The sequence below is a fragment of the Lepisosteus platostomus genome, chromosome 9, assembly GCF_059453375.1.
Source record: "Lepisosteus platostomus isolate fLepPlt1 chromosome 9, fLepPlt1.hap1, whole genome shotgun sequence".
Taxonomy (NCBI): domain Eukaryota; kingdom Metazoa; phylum Chordata; class Actinopteri; order Semionotiformes; family Lepisosteidae; genus Lepisosteus; species Lepisosteus platostomus.
Window position 1 is genome coordinate 1,963,736 of NC_142619.1, and position 16,380 is coordinate 1,980,115.

General features: G+C 53.3%; 1 protein-coding gene across 7 annotated transcripts in view; it reads left to right on the top strand.

Annotated features, from left to right (window-relative positions):
* Positions 1 to 673: 673 nt before the first annotated feature.
* lrrc4ba (leucine rich repeat containing 4Ba) overlaps positions 674 to 16,380 on the top strand; it is a 30,792-nt gene continuing 15,085 nt past the window's right edge. For 6 of the 7 annotated variants that reach the window (XR_015941329.1, XR_015941332.1, XR_015941333.1 and 3 more), the window contains exons 1-2: positions 674 to 917; positions 3,799 to 3,931. The gene's annotated coding sequence lies outside the window, so the exon portion shown is untranslated. The other variant, XM_088646255.1, reaches the window with a different exon arrangement.

Below are 16,380 nucleotides of genomic sequence, written 5' to 3' on the forward strand. Positions count from 1 at the left end.
AAATACACACTCCTCACAAGTACACTCTCACAGATACAAACTCACAAGTACACTCACAAATACACACTCCTCACAAGTACACACTCACAGATAAACACTCCTCACAGATACACACTCACAAACACACACTTTTTCCAGTCCTCTTCCACTCCCCTCCTCGTCCTCGTTTTGCCTGTCCTACCGCAGACAGGACGGCCGGACAGTCCACTTGAGCAAGACACGTCTCCGCCGGCCTGCCCGTCGTTCCGTTTGTCCGTCTGTCTGTCTGTCCGCTGGCCTGTCCGCCTGTCCCTCTGCCTGTCTGTCTGTCCGCTGGTCTGGCCGTCTGGCCGTCTGTCCATCTGTCTGTCCGCTGGCCTGTCCGTCTGTCCCTCTGCCCGTCTGTCCGTCTGTCCATCTGTCAGTCCGCCGGCCCGTCCGCGTGTCTTGTGTGCGTGCCCGTGGACGTGTGTGTGTGTGTGCGTGCGGGACTGGGTGTGGGGGGGGCATCGCGTCTCTGAAATCGGTGGGTTTTTCTCCTGTTTCCCGAAATCCGATTTCCACGGGGCGCGGGGCAGTCCGTGGCCTCTCGGCAGCGAAACTGGGTGAATCTCTGCGAAGCAGGAAGCTCTTAAGACGCGAGAGAGAGAGGGAGGGAGGAGAGGAGAGGAGAGGGACAGAGAGAGGGGGGGGAGAGAGAGAGAGGGAGAGGGAGAGAGAGAGAGGGAGAGGAAGCGAGAGAGAGAGAGAGAGAGGGAGGGAGGCAGAAGAGGAGCCGACATCGAATATACGTTTTTGCTGCTTACTGCCGCGACAGGAGGAATAGGCGGGCGGCGATGCGTGCGCGCCGTGACCCGTCCGGGGCTGCAGATCCAGCGGTGTCGCCTGTATGGGCGCAGAGCCGGGCTGGCTGAACCCATCGCCGCAGCATCTTCAAGGTTTGTCCCTGAGCGGGAGTGTGTGTGTGTCTGTGTGTGTGTGTCTGTGTGCGTGTGTGCGCGCCGCGCGGCGCCCGGTGTGAAATTGTGCAGATCGCGGCTCTGGCGTTCCGGACGCGCGGGGCAGCTCCGGGAGGTGATGTACGTATCCGAGCCGTTCGCCGAACCGAACCGAGCCGAGCCCGCAAGAATAAAATCCCGTTTCCCCGTCGTCGGCAGTAAAGGCGTGAAGGTTGTTTGTTTTTTTTTTTACCTTTTTAGAGGAAAAAAAAGGGGGGAGGGGGTTGATTGAAACCCACCCCCCCAAAAAAAGAAAGAAAATGAAATGAAAAATAAAGGAACGAACATCGGACACGAGGTGTCAGCCGACGCGAAAAGACGGTGGAGTCGAATTTATGCGGCAGACCGGCGGGGTTGTGTGTGTGTGTGTGTGAGTGAGAGAGAGAGAAACCGTTTCTAGACCCAAAATAAATTAAATAAATATCACCCCCCAACACGGAACACCTCCGTCTATTAACCCCGGTTTTGACGTGGGCGAGCAGGCTACGGGGAAGGCACCAGCACGGCTGATAATGACTAATTAACGTCTTCCGTTGAATTACATTGATTTTTTTTATTTTCGCATAGAGCTGGCGATACGGTTGTCCTCTCTGCCACCCCCCAGTATGTGTGTACAGATATATGTGTGTGTATACAGTGTGTCTGTGTGTGTGTGCGGTCAGGTATGATGATTTTTCTAACCCGTTGCCTTACTGCTGCTGTTGGCTTGGCTGGTCTCTGGACGCGGCAGCTACAGTTACAGTGTCAGCGCGATGTATTATAATGTATCAGAAGCGCTGTGTCGTTGTCGTGTGTCGTATGGAGGTGTCTCCGGGGGAATTTAAGCTTGAGATAACGCCTATTATTATCATCATCAATATTATTCTTATTACAGCTTAGACGACAGAGCATGTTCCTTGAGATGGTGTTTTGAGTTTTCTGGGGTGGTGTTGGGGAGGGGGAGGCGGGGAATTGTGTACGAAGGAAGACGAGCTGATCCCCCAAACCGGTGCAGATTCTCGTTTTTGCGCATCCAGGTGGTTTTTTTTTTTTAGATGAATATGATTATTGTCGTCGTAGTTGTTGTCCTTATTAAGATCGAGGCCCGGGCTGACAAACGGAGTCTCCTCTCTCGCTGTCTCTACCCCCCCCACACACACACACACGTCTATTGAAGGAAGAGACCGACGAGCCGGGGAGTGCGGCCTACACCAACTGCTCGAAGCCACCCGGCTCGATTTTGGGGTGCCTGGGGAGAGCCGCAGGGAAACGGGGGGGGGGAGGGTTACCCCCCCCCCGCCGCCATCATCCTCCTCCTCCACCACCCCAACACCCCCACCGCCTCCCAAATTAGTTAACCCAATCCCGACTCGTTTTAATTAAGGCCAAAACAGAGAGGGGGAGACGCACACAGACAGGAAATCGTGAAATTGGCGGATTTGTCAACCGTGACTTCAACCTGAGGAAAAACTGCAACGTTTTGTTTTTTTTTTAATCATCCGTTGAGCTATAGTCCAGCTCCCACAAATGTGTTACAAATAGGGGGTGGGCGCACAACTATTTAAAAAAAAATCAAGGAAGAAAATTGCGTTTTTGCGTTTTCTTCCAGCCCGGCGACGGCCCGCGTTAACCTACAATCCCAAAACGCGTGGTTGCTGCAGGTATATTCTCACAACACGTGTCTTTCCTTTAAAGCAAAAAAAAAAGGTTTTGTCACAGGTGAAGTAATAATGTCTCTTCGTGGAGCAGCACAGTTCCCACGGCGAGCCGTCGTGTAGACAATGAAAGCATTGATCTGGGGGATGAGAAACGTGGATGTTCATTGAAACTCCCTCCGATGGGTATTACGGCCGGTGTGTTACCGTGACTAGACTAGTCCTTCCGCTAACTGACGGTTAATACTGTGCATTTGATCGTCTACCTTCGTTAGAAAATCCCACCCGTGGAATTTCTTCACACGCCAGGCAAGCAGGAAAAAAAAAGCTTTTCAGACGAACTGAGCTGGGCTTGTTAGCTCATGAATCCCCCAAACCGACTTTTACACCAAAAAATCAATTTGATACGTCTCGGATCTACTTGTGGCCTCGCTAGAGAAGTAAACTTTGTAGATTTTCTTTTTTAAAAAATGCTCCGTTCATTCTCCGGGAGGGTTAAACACACGCATAAGGGCCATATTTAGGTTCCGGGGACTCTGACAACCTTAAATCATAAGAGGTCGTTTGTTATTTCTGTATTGGTATCGTTTTCATGGTGACAGGTGCGATCCAGATCATTTTCATGTACTAACTTCTGGTTTGGGGGCATTTTTCTGATTCCTTTAACAAATAGTATATTATTTCAAACTGTCTCTCAAGGTTAAGGTATCCACACGAAAATTAACTTGTCAGTTGTACCAGGTTAAAGGGTGAAATGTCGTGTTGTGTGTTTCGCAGTCGACGTGACCGAATCTCGATTCAGATTTTTTTTTAAATCTTTTGACCAGCCCACGTCGGTAAACCTGAAAATAATCATCTGAACAAAAATAGACTGAATTATTGGGGTTTGAACACATCCCTTCGAGGCGAACGAGCCGGCCGGGACCCGGATCGTCGGTTTAATCAGTAAAACCCCGAGTGGGAGGGCTCGAAGTTTAAATATTTACAATTTTGGTTGTTTTTTTTTTTTACAGTACTCTGGCCGAGGGGTTTTTGTCAATATCAATATCGATGTCTCAGTGAGATTTAGCTTTAATTGTTTTAGATTTAATTTGCTCGAATTGACGTTCATCTTTCTCTGTGTCTGTGTGTGTGTGTGTCTGTGGCGGGCGGGGGCTTTTCTCTGAACGGGCCACGGGTTCCGACAGTGGGCAGGCCTCCTCCTCGACCCCTGGACCGCGGTGTCGGGTTATGGACCAGCCGAACTCGGGGAGGTGTCGAGCGGGGCTCTGCGGGCCTCGGAGGGCCGCCGCCGCAGCCGAGCCGGAGCGACTCAAAATGGTGAGTGCGTGGTTACCACGGCAACCGGCCTCCGCTTCCATTTCAGAGCGTGGGAGAGAAAGGAGGGAGGGAGAGAGAGGAGAGAGGAGAGAGGAGAGAGGGAGCAGGTGGGGGGATGGGAGCAGACGCTCTGAGGGGGACATTGCTCGGGAGACGGAGGGGCGATGCGTCGTCTCGTCCCGCGGAGTGCCGCTGAGAGGGTTTTCCTCCGCCACGTCTGCGATCGCATTATCAATAACGCTGATCATTGACCGCCGGCACCGATCAATGCAACTGATTGATAATACAGACCGCCAGCGCTGCCCAGCGGCACCCGATACACTGATCAATAATGCTGACGGGGCTGACACACTGTCTGACTGGCTGATGACACACTAAGTGACACGCTGAGAGAGTCACACACTGACGGATTGACACACTGGCTGACTGGCTGATGACGCACTGATTGACACACGGACTGTGTGACACACTCTGACTGACACACTGAACAGTTTGAATCGTCACAGTCTGACCGACACACTGAGCGACTGACAATCTGACCGAAAGACACAGTAAGATACTGATTGACACCCTGACTGCATGTCTGACACACTGACTAACACTCTGACTGACTGACACACTGACCGACACAGTGAATACGATACTGACTGACACACTGACTGACTGACACAGTGAATACGATACTGACCGACACACTGACTGACTGACACACTGACTGACAGAGTGAATAAGATACTGACTGACACACTGACTGACTGACACACTGACACAGTGAATAAGATACTGACTGACACACTGACTGACTGACACACTGTCTGACACAGTGAATACGATACTGACTGACACACTGACTGACTGACACACTGTCTGACACAGTGAATACGATACTGACTGACACACTGACTGACTGACACACTGACACAGTGAATAAGATACTGACTGACACACTGACTGACTGACACACTGACTGACAGAGTGAATACGATACTGACTGACTGACACAGTGAATACGATACTGACTGACACACTGACTGACTGACACAGTGAATACGATACTGACCGACACACTGACTGACTGACACACTGACTGACAGAGTGAATAAGATACTGACTGACACACTGACTGACTGACACACTGACACAGTGAATAAGATACTGACTGACACACTGACTGACTGACACACTGACACAGTGAATAAGATACTGACTGACACACTGACTGACTGACACACTGACACAGTGAATAAGATACTGACTGACACACTAACACAGTGAATAAGATACTGACTGACACACTGACACAGTGAATAAGATACTGACTGACACACTGACACAGTGAATAAGATACTGACTGACACACTGCTCGCCTAACTCTCCTCTCTCTGGGTGGTCTCGCCTGACAGTGGCTCTGTGGGTGTGGAGGGTGGGCAGTGAGTTTTGTGAGTGTGGTCCTGCCTTTCACCTTTCAGTTGGGAGAATATTCCAGTTGTGTGGCAGGAGTTGGATAGACAATTCTGACCCCTGGGACAGTGGAGTTTCCAGGGAGTGTGTGACAGTAACACACAGTTCTGCTTGCTTACTGGTACCTCGAAAAATGTTGAAGAGATTGAGTCATTCAATACATTTTGTCAGTGTCAGATAGATAATTATCTCCAATAAGAGTCTGTACAGGTGTGTGTGTCTATAAAGTGTCTCCAGTAAGAGTGTGTAGAGGTGTGTGTCTCCAGTAAGAGTCTGTACAGGTGTGTGTCTGTACAGTGTCTCCAGTAAGAGTCTGTACAGGTGTGTGTCTGTACAGTGTCTCTAGTAAGAGTCTGTACAGGTGTGTGTCTGTACAGTGTCTCCAGTAAGAGTCTGTACAGGTGTGTGTGTCTATACAGTGTCTCCAGTAAGAGTCTGTACAGGTGTGTGTCTGTACAGTGTCTCCAGTAAGAGTCTGTACAGGTGTGTGTCTATACAGTGTCTCCAATAAGAGTCTGTACAGGTGTTTGTCTGTACAGTGTCTCCAGTAAGAGTCTGTACAGGTGTGTGTCTGTACAGTGTCTCCAATAAGAGTCTGTACAGGTGTGTGTCTGTACAGTGTCTCCAGTAAGAGTCTGTACAGGTGTGTGTGTCTATACAGTGTCTCCAGTAAGAGTCTGTACAGGTGTGTGTGTCTGTACAGTGTCTCCAGTAAGAGTCTGTACAGGTGTGTGTCTATACAGTGTCTCCAGTAAGAGTCTGTACAGGTGTGTGTCTGTACAGTGTCTCCAGTAAGAGTCTGTACAGGTGTGTGTGTCTGTACAGTGTCTCCAGTAAGGGTCTGTACAGGTGTGTGTCTGTACAGTGTCTCCAGTAAGAGTCTGTACAGGTGTGTGTCTGTACAGTGTCTCCAGTAAGAGTCTGTACAGGTGTGTGTCTATACAGTGTCTCCAGTAAGAGTCTGTACAGGTGTGTGTCTATACAGTGTCTCCAGTAAGAGTCTGTACAGGTGTGTGTGTCTGTACAGTGTCTCCAGTAAGAGTCTGTACAGGTGTGTGTCTATACAGTGTCTCCAGTAAGAGTCTGTACAGGTGTGTGTCTGTACAGTGTCTCCAGTAAGAGTCTGTACAGGTGTGTGTGTCTATACAGTGTCTCCAGTAAGAGTCTGTACAGGTGTGTGTCTGTACAGTGTCTCCAGTAAGAGTCTGTACAGGTGTGTGTCTGTACAGTGTCTCCAGTAAGAGTCTGTACAGGTGTGTGTCTATACAGTGTCTCCAGTAAGAGTCTGTACAGGTGTGTGTGTCTATACAGTGTCTCCAGTAAGAGTCTGTACAGGTGTGTGTCTATACAGTGTCTCCAGTAAGAGTCTGTACAGGTGTGTGTCTGTACAGTGTCTCCAATAAGAGTCTGTACAGGTGTGTGTCTATACAGTGTCTCCAGTAAGAGTCTGTACAGGTGTGTGTGTCTGTACAGTGTCTCCAGTAAGAGTCTGTACAGGTGTGTGTGTCTATACAGTGTCTCCAGTAAGAGTCTGTACAGGTGTGTGTGTCTATACAGTGTCTCCAGTAAGAGTCTGTACAGGTGTGTGTCTATACAGTGTCTCCAGTAAGAGTCTGTACAGGTGTGTGTGTCTATACAGTGTCTCCAGTAAGAGTCTGTACAGGTGTGTGTGTCTATACAGTGTCTCCAGTAAGAGTCTGTACAGGTGTGTGTGTCTGTACAGTGTCTCCAGTAAGAGTCTGTACAGGTGTGTGTCTGTACAGTGTCTCCAGTAAGAGTCTGTACAGGTGTGTGTCTGTACAGTGTCTCCAGTAAGAGTCTGTACAGGTGTGTGTCTATACAGTGTCTCCAGTAAGAGTCTGTACAGGTGTGTGTGTCTGTACAGTGTCTCCAGTAAGAGTCTGTACAGGTGTGTGTCTGTACAGTGTCTCTAGTAAGAGTCTGTACAGGTGTGTGTCTATACAGTGTCTCCAGTAAGAGTCTGTACAGGTGTGTGTCTGTACAGTGTCTCCAGTAAGAGTCTGTACAGGTGTGTGTCTATACAGTGTCTCCAGTAAGAGTCTGTACAGGTGTGTGTATAGTGTCTCCAATAAGAGTTATCTGTTTTACTGTATTTTTCATAAACTTTGATACTACAGTAGTATTGTCTACAAGGTGTGAGATATTTTGTCATGATAATCTAGAAGCTAATTCTGGGAAGGTCTGGTTTGTCGGCGAACGTTGCTACAGATTCCCAAAGGCAGGTATGAGACGATTTCTGTCATATTGCTAAGTCAGTGGCGTTGAAGTCAAAGATCTGGCAGAGTATCTTAGGCAGGTATGGAGCATTTCCTGTCCGTAGCCTGACCTCACCTGGTCTCAGGAGCTCAGCAGGGCTGGGTCCGGTCAGCACCAGGAAGGTGGACCACCAGAGGAAACCAGGTTGCTGTCCTAAGTGGTGTTGGTGCACCAGTAGGGGTCAGTCTGCCCACTGAACTAGAATTTCCAAACCAATGCCTCATCCAGCAGTTGGGTTGCACCCTCACGAGTGCGATCGAGAGATGAGAAATGTATCAATTATTTGGTGTGACTCTTCTATCGGGGGGCCTTGCAGCCTAACCCCCCCGCCCCCCACAGTATTGTGAGGAATGAGCCAGGGTGCCGCTGCAGGGGTTGTAGGGGGATGCGAGAGAGATACACAAAGGAGATGTAACGAACAGTTCTTTCCGGACCCTATGCGGACGACACAATCCGAAGAAGTGGGGAAACACTGGGGAAACGTCATGCAGGGATACGGGGCTGAAGACAGGGGGGCGTGTCCAAGGTGCGCTGGTGCACGGGGGAGGCGTGGCCGAGGCGAACAATCCGAGAGTAATCCTTAGAGAGTATCCAAAACACAAGGGTAAATCCAGAACCAGGAGATCCATCAAAACACGGAATTAAAACACGAAGGCCGGGTCGGAACCGGCGGACACAGAACAGGAACGGGAACCGAGATTAAAACCTTAACGGGACCAGGCGCTTCCAGGTCCCGGACTCGCACGGCACGGAAATCAGATGCAGAGCCCGGATGAGCGTCAGCGCCTGGCTTTTAAGGTGGGCTGGGAATAGGGAACAGCTGCAGCTTTGTCCTGTGCCCAGTGCCCTGTGATTCTCCACGTCTTTCCCAGACTGGACCAGTGATCTCTGGACTGTAGGGGTACAGTGTGACCCAGACTGGACCAGTGAGCTCTGGCCTGTAGGGGTACAGACTGACCCAGACTGGACCAGTGAGCTCTGGTCTGTAGGGGTACAGTGTGACCCAGACTGGACCGGCGATCTCTGGCCTGTAGGGGTACAGACTGACCCAGACTGGACCGGTGATCTCTGGACTGTAGGGGTACAGTGTGACCCAGACTGGACCAGCGATCTCTGGACTGTAGGGGTACAGTGTGACCCAGACTGGACCAGTGATCTCTGGACTGTAGGGGTACAGTGTCTGGCTGGAGATAGACAGACGAGACTTTACCGAGGTGTGAGCGCAGCCCAGCCCAAGACCAGATAAAAACAGGCAGCAGGAAAATCCGGAAAATTAAAACGAGTACAGCAATCCGAAATGAAATCAATAGAGCTGGGTGTGTGCAAAATCTGCTCATAGTCACTGTAAAACAATCCAGTATGTGCAAAAGTGCGCACGGGTATAAACAGATTGAGTGTCCAACGGGTAGATCAGTGCTCCATGCTGTCCACAGACGAGCAGGTGAAGACCAGCAGTCCTTGGCACGGGCAGTGTTACACACCCCGAGAGGAAGGAGCTGGTTCTGCTCTGCTCCCGGCTCAGCACTGGGGGTCCGGGGTCGCTCCTGTCCGCGGGCCCGAGGGGCACAGGTTCCGGCCCCCCGAGCCCGGGCCGGCCTCCGTGTTGCCCCGTAGGGTCGCGTAGGGTCTTTGTCATTCCTCGGCACGCCCCTTCCGACATCCTGTTTCCTGCCACGAAACCGGAATCGTGGGCCGTTGACGTCGGCCGAGTCGCGCCAGGAGTCCTCTCTGCGGAGTGAGCCGGCACCGCTGTCGCGCGCGGAGGGGTCGGCATCACTCGTAGCAGTCCCGCGGCCGACGCGGCTATCCGGAGCGGATGATATCGGGACCGGCGCTCCCACTGCTGCCCGTCACAAGGCCGTCTCTGCTCGAACGGATTCTGGCACACAGCAAACCCAGAAAGGCACGGGCCTGCTATCTGGCCGCCTTCGAAGCTAACTTGCTCCGACCCCAAAATCCTCTTCAGGACCAGTAAGACACTGGACTGGGGTTCTGGAGTGGTCTGATAGAGATCCTCCTCAGGATCAGTAAGACTGGGGTTCTGGAGTGGTCTGATCGAGATCCTCCTCAGGATCAGTCAGACATTAGACTGAGGTCCTGGAGTGGTCTGATCTAGACCCTCTTCAGGATCAGTAAGACATCAGACTGAGGTCCTGGAGTGGTCTGATCTAGACCCTCTTCAGGATCAGTAAGACATCAGAGGGGGGTTCTGGAGTGGTGTGATCGGGATCCTCCTCAGGATCAGTAAGACTGGGGTTCTGGAGTGGTGTGATGTAGATCCTCTTCAGGATCAGTAAGACATCACACTGGGGTTCTGGAGTGGTGTGATGTAGATGCTGTTCAGGATCAGTAAGACATCAGACTGAGGTCCTGGAGTGATCTGATCTAGACCCTCTTCAGGATCAGTCAGACATCAGACTGGGGTTCTGGAGTGGTGTGATGTAGATGCTGTTCAGGATCAGTAAGACATCAGACTGAGGTTCTGGAGTGGTCTGATCTAGACCCTCTTCAGGATCAGTAAGACATCAGACTGAGGTCCTGGAGTGGTGTGATCTAGACCCTCTTCAGGATCAGTAAGACATCAGACTGAGGTCCTGGAGTGGTCTGATCTAGACCCTCTTCAGGATCAGTAAGACATCAGACTGGGGTTCTGGAGTGGTGTGATCGAGATCCTCCTCAGGATCAGTAAGACTGGGGTTCTGGAGTGGTGTGATGTAGATCCTCTTCAGGATCAGTAAGACATCAGACTGAGGTTCTGGAGTGGTGTGATGTTGATACTCTTTAGGATCAGTAAAACATCAGACTGAGATTCTGGAGTGGTGTGATGTAGATACTCTTCAGGATCAGTCAGACATCAGACTGAGGTCCTGGAGTGATCTGATCTAGACCCTCTTCAGGATCAGTAAGACATCAGACGGGGGTTCTGGAGTGGTCTGATCTAGACCCTCTTCAGGATCAGTAAGACATCAGAGGGGGGTTCTGGAGTGGTGTGAACGAGACCCTCTTCAGGATCAGTAAGACATTAGTCTGGGGTTCTGGAGTGGTGTGATGTAGATGCTCTTCAGAATCAGTCAGACATCAGACTGAGGTCCTGGAGTGGTCTGATCTAGACCCTCTTCAGGATCAGTAAGACATTAGTCTGGGGTTCTGGAGTGGTGTGATGTAGAAACTCTTCAGGATCAGTAAAACATCACACTGGGGTTCTGGAGTGGTGTGATGTAGATACTCTTCAGGATCAGTCAGACATCAGACTGGGGTCCTGGAGTGATCTGATCTAGACCCTCTTCAGGATCAGTAAGACATCAGACTGAGGTTCTGGAGTGGTCTGATCTAGACCCTCTTCAGGATCAGTAAGACATCAGACTGAGGTCCTGGAGTGGTCTGATCTAGACCCTCTTCAGGATCAGTCAGACATCAGACGGGGGTTCTGGAGTGGTGTGATCGAGATCGGGTTCTTCTGCGGATCCCGCTGGCTCAGGCAGTACCTGGAGAAGGCCCGCGACCTCCGGGACAGCTCTTGCTGACCTGCTCGGACCTGTGGGGACTCGGGGGACCCTGTTGGGCCGCTGGCGATGGGACAGTGAGCGCACTGAGCTGCAGAGTGATCCAGCAGCTGGCACCTGCTCCACAGAGGCGGAGGGGGTGACACACACACCCCCCCCCTCATACTGCTGCCGGCCTTCCTCAACACCCCTCTGCTTGTACAGGATATTAAAACCCAATTATTGTGCTTCTTACTGTCACTCATTTTCTCTACCTGGGTCCACCTGGGTACAGGGGTGGGATCGCAAGTCACTCTGGCCCGACCAGCACCTCTTCCAGCAGGAGTCTCCCCTCCAGGTACTGGCCAGGCTCCCCCTGCTGGGCTCCAGTGGGGCTGTGAGCTGGGTGAGAGCGCCCCCTACTGGCCCCACTCACACCTCTCCCAGGAGTCTCCCCTCCAGGTACTGGCCAGGCTCCCCCTGCTGGGCTCCAGTGGGCTGAGAGTAGATAGTGAGGAGTAACAAGGAGACTGGTGGGGTGTCTTGCCAGTCGGGTGTTTGGGGGGTCCGGTGAGGGGCGATGTAGCGTGATCGAAGGTTTGTTTTGCAGTTGGGCCCTGAACTGCCAGTGCTGATCGCTGTCCGCTAACGGATTCTCTTACTTGTTTGACAAATACCAAAGAGCAGTCGCTTGAGCAAGGTCACTGTGCACGACTCTGGCCACCATGCTAACAAAAAAGATACTGCTGCTCTTGGAGAGAGAGGACTAGGAGTGAACCTTAACATGTAAATCCTGCAGTCCAGAGATCACTGGTCCAGTCTGGGTCAGTCTGTACCCCTACAGTCCAGAGATCACTGGTCCAGTCTGCGTCACACTGTACCCCTACAGTCCAGAGATCACTGGTCCAGTCTGGGTCACACTGTACCCCTACAGTCCAGAGATCACTGGTCCAGTCTGGGTCAGTCTGTACCCCTACAGTCCAGAGATCACTGGTCCAGTCTGGGTCACACTGTACCCCTACAGTCCAGAGATCACTGGTCCAGTCTGGGTCACACTGTACCCCTACAGTCCAGAGATCACTGGTCCAGTCTGGGTCACACTGTACCCCTACAGTCCAGAGATCACTGGTCCAGTCTGGGTCACACTGTACCCCTACAGTCCAGAGATCACTGGTCCAGTCTGGGTCAGTCTGTACCCCTACAGTCCAGAGATCACTGGTCCAGTCTGGGTCACACTGTACCCCTACAGTCCAGAGATCGCTGGTCCAGTCTGGGTCACACTGTACCCCTACAGTCCAGAGATCGCTGGTCCAGTCTGGGTCACACTGTACCCCTACAGTCCAGAGATCACTGGTCCAGTCTGGGTCACACTGTACCCCTACAGTCCAGAGATCACTGGTCCAGTCTGGGTCAGTCTGTACCCCTACAGTCCAGAGATCACTGGTCCAGTCTGGGTCACACTGTACCCCTACAGTCCAGAGATCACTGGTCCAGTCTGGGTCACACTGTACCCCTACAGTCCAGAGATCACTGGTCCAGTCTGGGTCAGTCTGTACCCCTACAGTCCAGTCTGGGTCACACTGTACCCCTACAGTCCAGAGATCACTGGTCCAGTCTGGGTCAGTCTGTACCCCTACAGTCCAGAGATCACTGGTCCAGTCTGGGTCACACTGTACCCCTACAGTCCAGAGATCGCCGGTCCAGTCTGGGTCACACTGTACCCCTACAGTCCAGAGATCACCGGTCCAGTCTGGGTCACACTGTACCCCTGCAGTCTAGAGATCGCCGGTCCAGTCCGGGTCACACTGTACCCCTACAGTCCAGAGATCACCGGTCCAGTCTGGGTCACACTGTACCCCTACAGTCCAGAGATCGCTGGTCCAGTCTGGGTCAGTCTGTACCCCTACAGTCCAGAGATCACCGGTCCAGTCTGGGTCAGTCTGTACCCCTACAGTCCAGAGATCGCCGGTGCAGTCTGGGTCACACTGTACCCCTACAGTCCAGAGATCGCTGGTCCAGTCTGGGTCACACTGTACCCCTACAGTCCAGAGCTCACTGGTCCAGTCTGGGTCAGTCTGTACCCCTACAGTCCAGAGATCACTGGTCAAGTCTGGGTCACACTGTACCCCTACTGTCCAGAGATCACCGGTCCAGTCTGGGTCACACTGTACCCCTACAGTCCAGAGATCACCGGTCCAGTCTGGGTCACACTGTACCCCTACAGTCCAGAGATCGCCGGTCCAGTCTGGGTCACACTGTACCCCTACAGTCCAGTCTGGGTCACACTGTACCCCTACAGTCCAGAGATCACGGTCCAGTCTGGGTCACACTGTACCCCTACAGTCCAGAGATCACCGGTCCAGTCTGGGTCAGTCTGTACCCCTACAGTCCAGAGATCGCCGGTGCAGTCTGGGTCACACTGTACCCCTACAGTCCAGAGCTCACTGGTCCAGTCTGGGTCAGTCTGTACCCCTACAGTCCAGAGATCGCTGGTCCAGTCTGGGTCACACTGTACCCCTACAGTCCAGAGATCGCTGATCCAGTCTGGGTCAGTCTGTACCCCTACAGTCGATCGCTGGTCCAGTCTGAAAGTCTGTGCTTTACCTGTAGGCAGACTACGATGTTGTGTATTCCTGTGTATTTGTCGCAGCTCGTGTTGCGTGTGCGAGCTGGGGCAGCAGCAGGGCAGGAGAGCTGTGTTCTCTCCACCGCGGTCAGCTGGTGCTCAGCCCCCCTGTCCGGCGAGCTGGCTGGCCGTGCCTGGCTGGGTGCAGTTCCTGTGCTGGCCACCAGGGGGCGTAGGTCAGCTGCTCTCCTGCAGCAGCGAGGCCCCGTGCCCTGCTGCTCTGCGCCTGCGGCACGCTGCCGAGTCGGAGCGGCCGACTGGAGCCGGATCTCCGAGTCGGAACCAGGGAGGTGGATCCTACGGGCCCGGCAGCTGAAGAAAACCTTTCAGGGTGGAGATACAGAGACGGTGCTCGTCGTCATAGTGTTGGTCTTCTCCTGCTGGCCTCAGTGTCGCGTTTAACAGTTCCGCAGACTCGCCTTGCGGGGGTTAGGGGTATTTCAGATATTTCACGAAACGAGATCTTTGGATCACTTTCCAGCTGCTGGATCGCCCTGCAGCTCCCAGCTGGCAAACCCCACTGGGGTCCAGCAGGTGTGAGTCTGGCCAGTACCTGGAGGGCAGACTCCTGGGAGAGCTGAGGCTGCTGCTGGGAGAGGTGTGAGTGGGGCCAGCAGGGGGCGCTCTCACCCAGCTCACAGCCCCACTGGAGCCCAGCAGGTGTGGGCCTGGCCAGTACCTGGAGGGGAGACTCCTGGGAGAGCTGAGGCTGCTGCTGGGAGAGGTGTTAGTGGGGCCAGCAGGGGGCGCTCTCACCCTGTGGTCCATGTGGGTCCTCATGCCCCAGTATAGTGACGGGGACACTAGACTGTAAACAGGCGCCGTCCTTCAGATGAGACGTCAAACCGAGGTCCTGACTCTCTGTGGTCATTAACAATCCCAGGGTGTCTCTCGACAAGAGTAGGGGTGTTACCCCAGTGTCCTGGCCAAACTCCCCCCTGGCCTTTACCCCTCATGGCCTCCTAATAACCCCCCTCTCTGAACTGGCTCCATCCCTCTGCTCTCCTCCCCACTGAGAGCTGGTGTGTGTGAGAGGACTGGAGCATCATCCAGGTGGGGGTGGAGGGGATCCCCAGGAGCTGGAAAGAGCTCTGAGCGGGGTGTCCAGAAAAACAATATCTAAGTGTTATTCGAATGATTCGAGCAGGCCTGGCTGCGGGTTGGAACCGGAGGTACTGGGAGCTGTGTGTTCAGGGACACGGAGCCAGAGAGCTGCCAGGCGTCCCTTCAGGCCTGCCAGTCCCCCGAGCTCTCCCGACACGAGCGGTTCACAGCACCCACCGCTCTTTGTGTAAAGAACCCCCCCCCCGCCCGTCTGCTCCTGCACCCCTCCCCTCGGGCGCGAACGGAGCTCTGGAACAGAAGCAGAGCTTCCCAGGAACCGGAGGCCGGGCCCGGATCCCCGCCGCCTGCAGCTCGGGGGTTCAGCTCCCACGTCTGGAACGCGATCAGAAGCCTGTCGAGAGTCTAAATTTACCAGGCTGCCGCCTACTCCTCCTGCGCGGGGAAGACTGGCAGGCCAGCGGCGCAGCGGCCCAGCGGCGCCTGTCCTCGCGGATCCTGTCGCCATATCGTTCGGTTCCCCCCGGGCTCGGCTCTGCGGCCCGGCTCCGGCCCCGCGCCGCGGAGGAGAGGCGGTTGAGCCCGGAGCGACCTGGGCTGCAGGGGGCAGGGGAGGGTTGTGTCGGAGCGGAGGGGTGTCGGGGCTGCCGTGCAGTCCTCCCACCAGCAGGGGGCAGTGGGGCCTCGCCCACAGTCGGCCTGATTGGCGGTGTTTTTTCAAAAACAAGGTCGCAGAGGTGGTCACTCTCTGTGTAAATGGACCCCAACCTGGAATCAGGATGGTGGGGAGGGGGTGGGGGGGGAGGATCAGTCAGAATGCGGCCGCCCTCTGGGCCAGATGTCTGCATCGACTGACCAGCTGACTTCTCAAGGGCTGACAGTCTTGACCCGAAGAGTGGTGGGTGTCTGGAACAGAATGCCCAGTGGCGCCTCTCTCTCTCAGTGTAGTGTTAATGTACTGGAGTGTCCAGTCAGTGTGTCTGTATGAACCCCTCTCTCTCTCAGTGCAGTGTTCATGTACTGGAGTGTCCAGTCAGTGTGTCTGTATTAACCCCTCTCTCTCTCAGTGCAGTGTTCATGTACTGGAGTGTCCTGTCAGTGTGTCTGTATGAACCCCTCTCTCTCTCAGTGCAGTGTTAGTGTACTGGAGTGTCCAGTCAGTGTGTGTATGAACCCCTCTCTCTCTCAGTGCAGTGTTCATGTACTGGAGTGTCCAGTCAGTGTGTGTGTATTAACCCCTCTCTCTCTCTCTCAGTGCAGTGTTAATGTACTGGAGTGTCCAGTCAGTGTGTGTGTATTAACCCCTCTCTCTCTCTCTCAGTGCAGTGTTAATGTACTGGAGTGTCCAGTCAGTGTGTGTGTATGAACCCCTCTCTCTCTCAGTGCAGTGTTCATGTACTGGAGTGTCCAGTCAGTGTGTGTGTATTAACCCCTCTCTCTCTCTCTCAGTGCAGTGTTAATGTACTGGAGTGTCCAGTCAGTGTGTGTGTATTAACCCCTCTCTCTCTCTCTCAGTGCAGTGTTAATGTACTGGAGTGTCC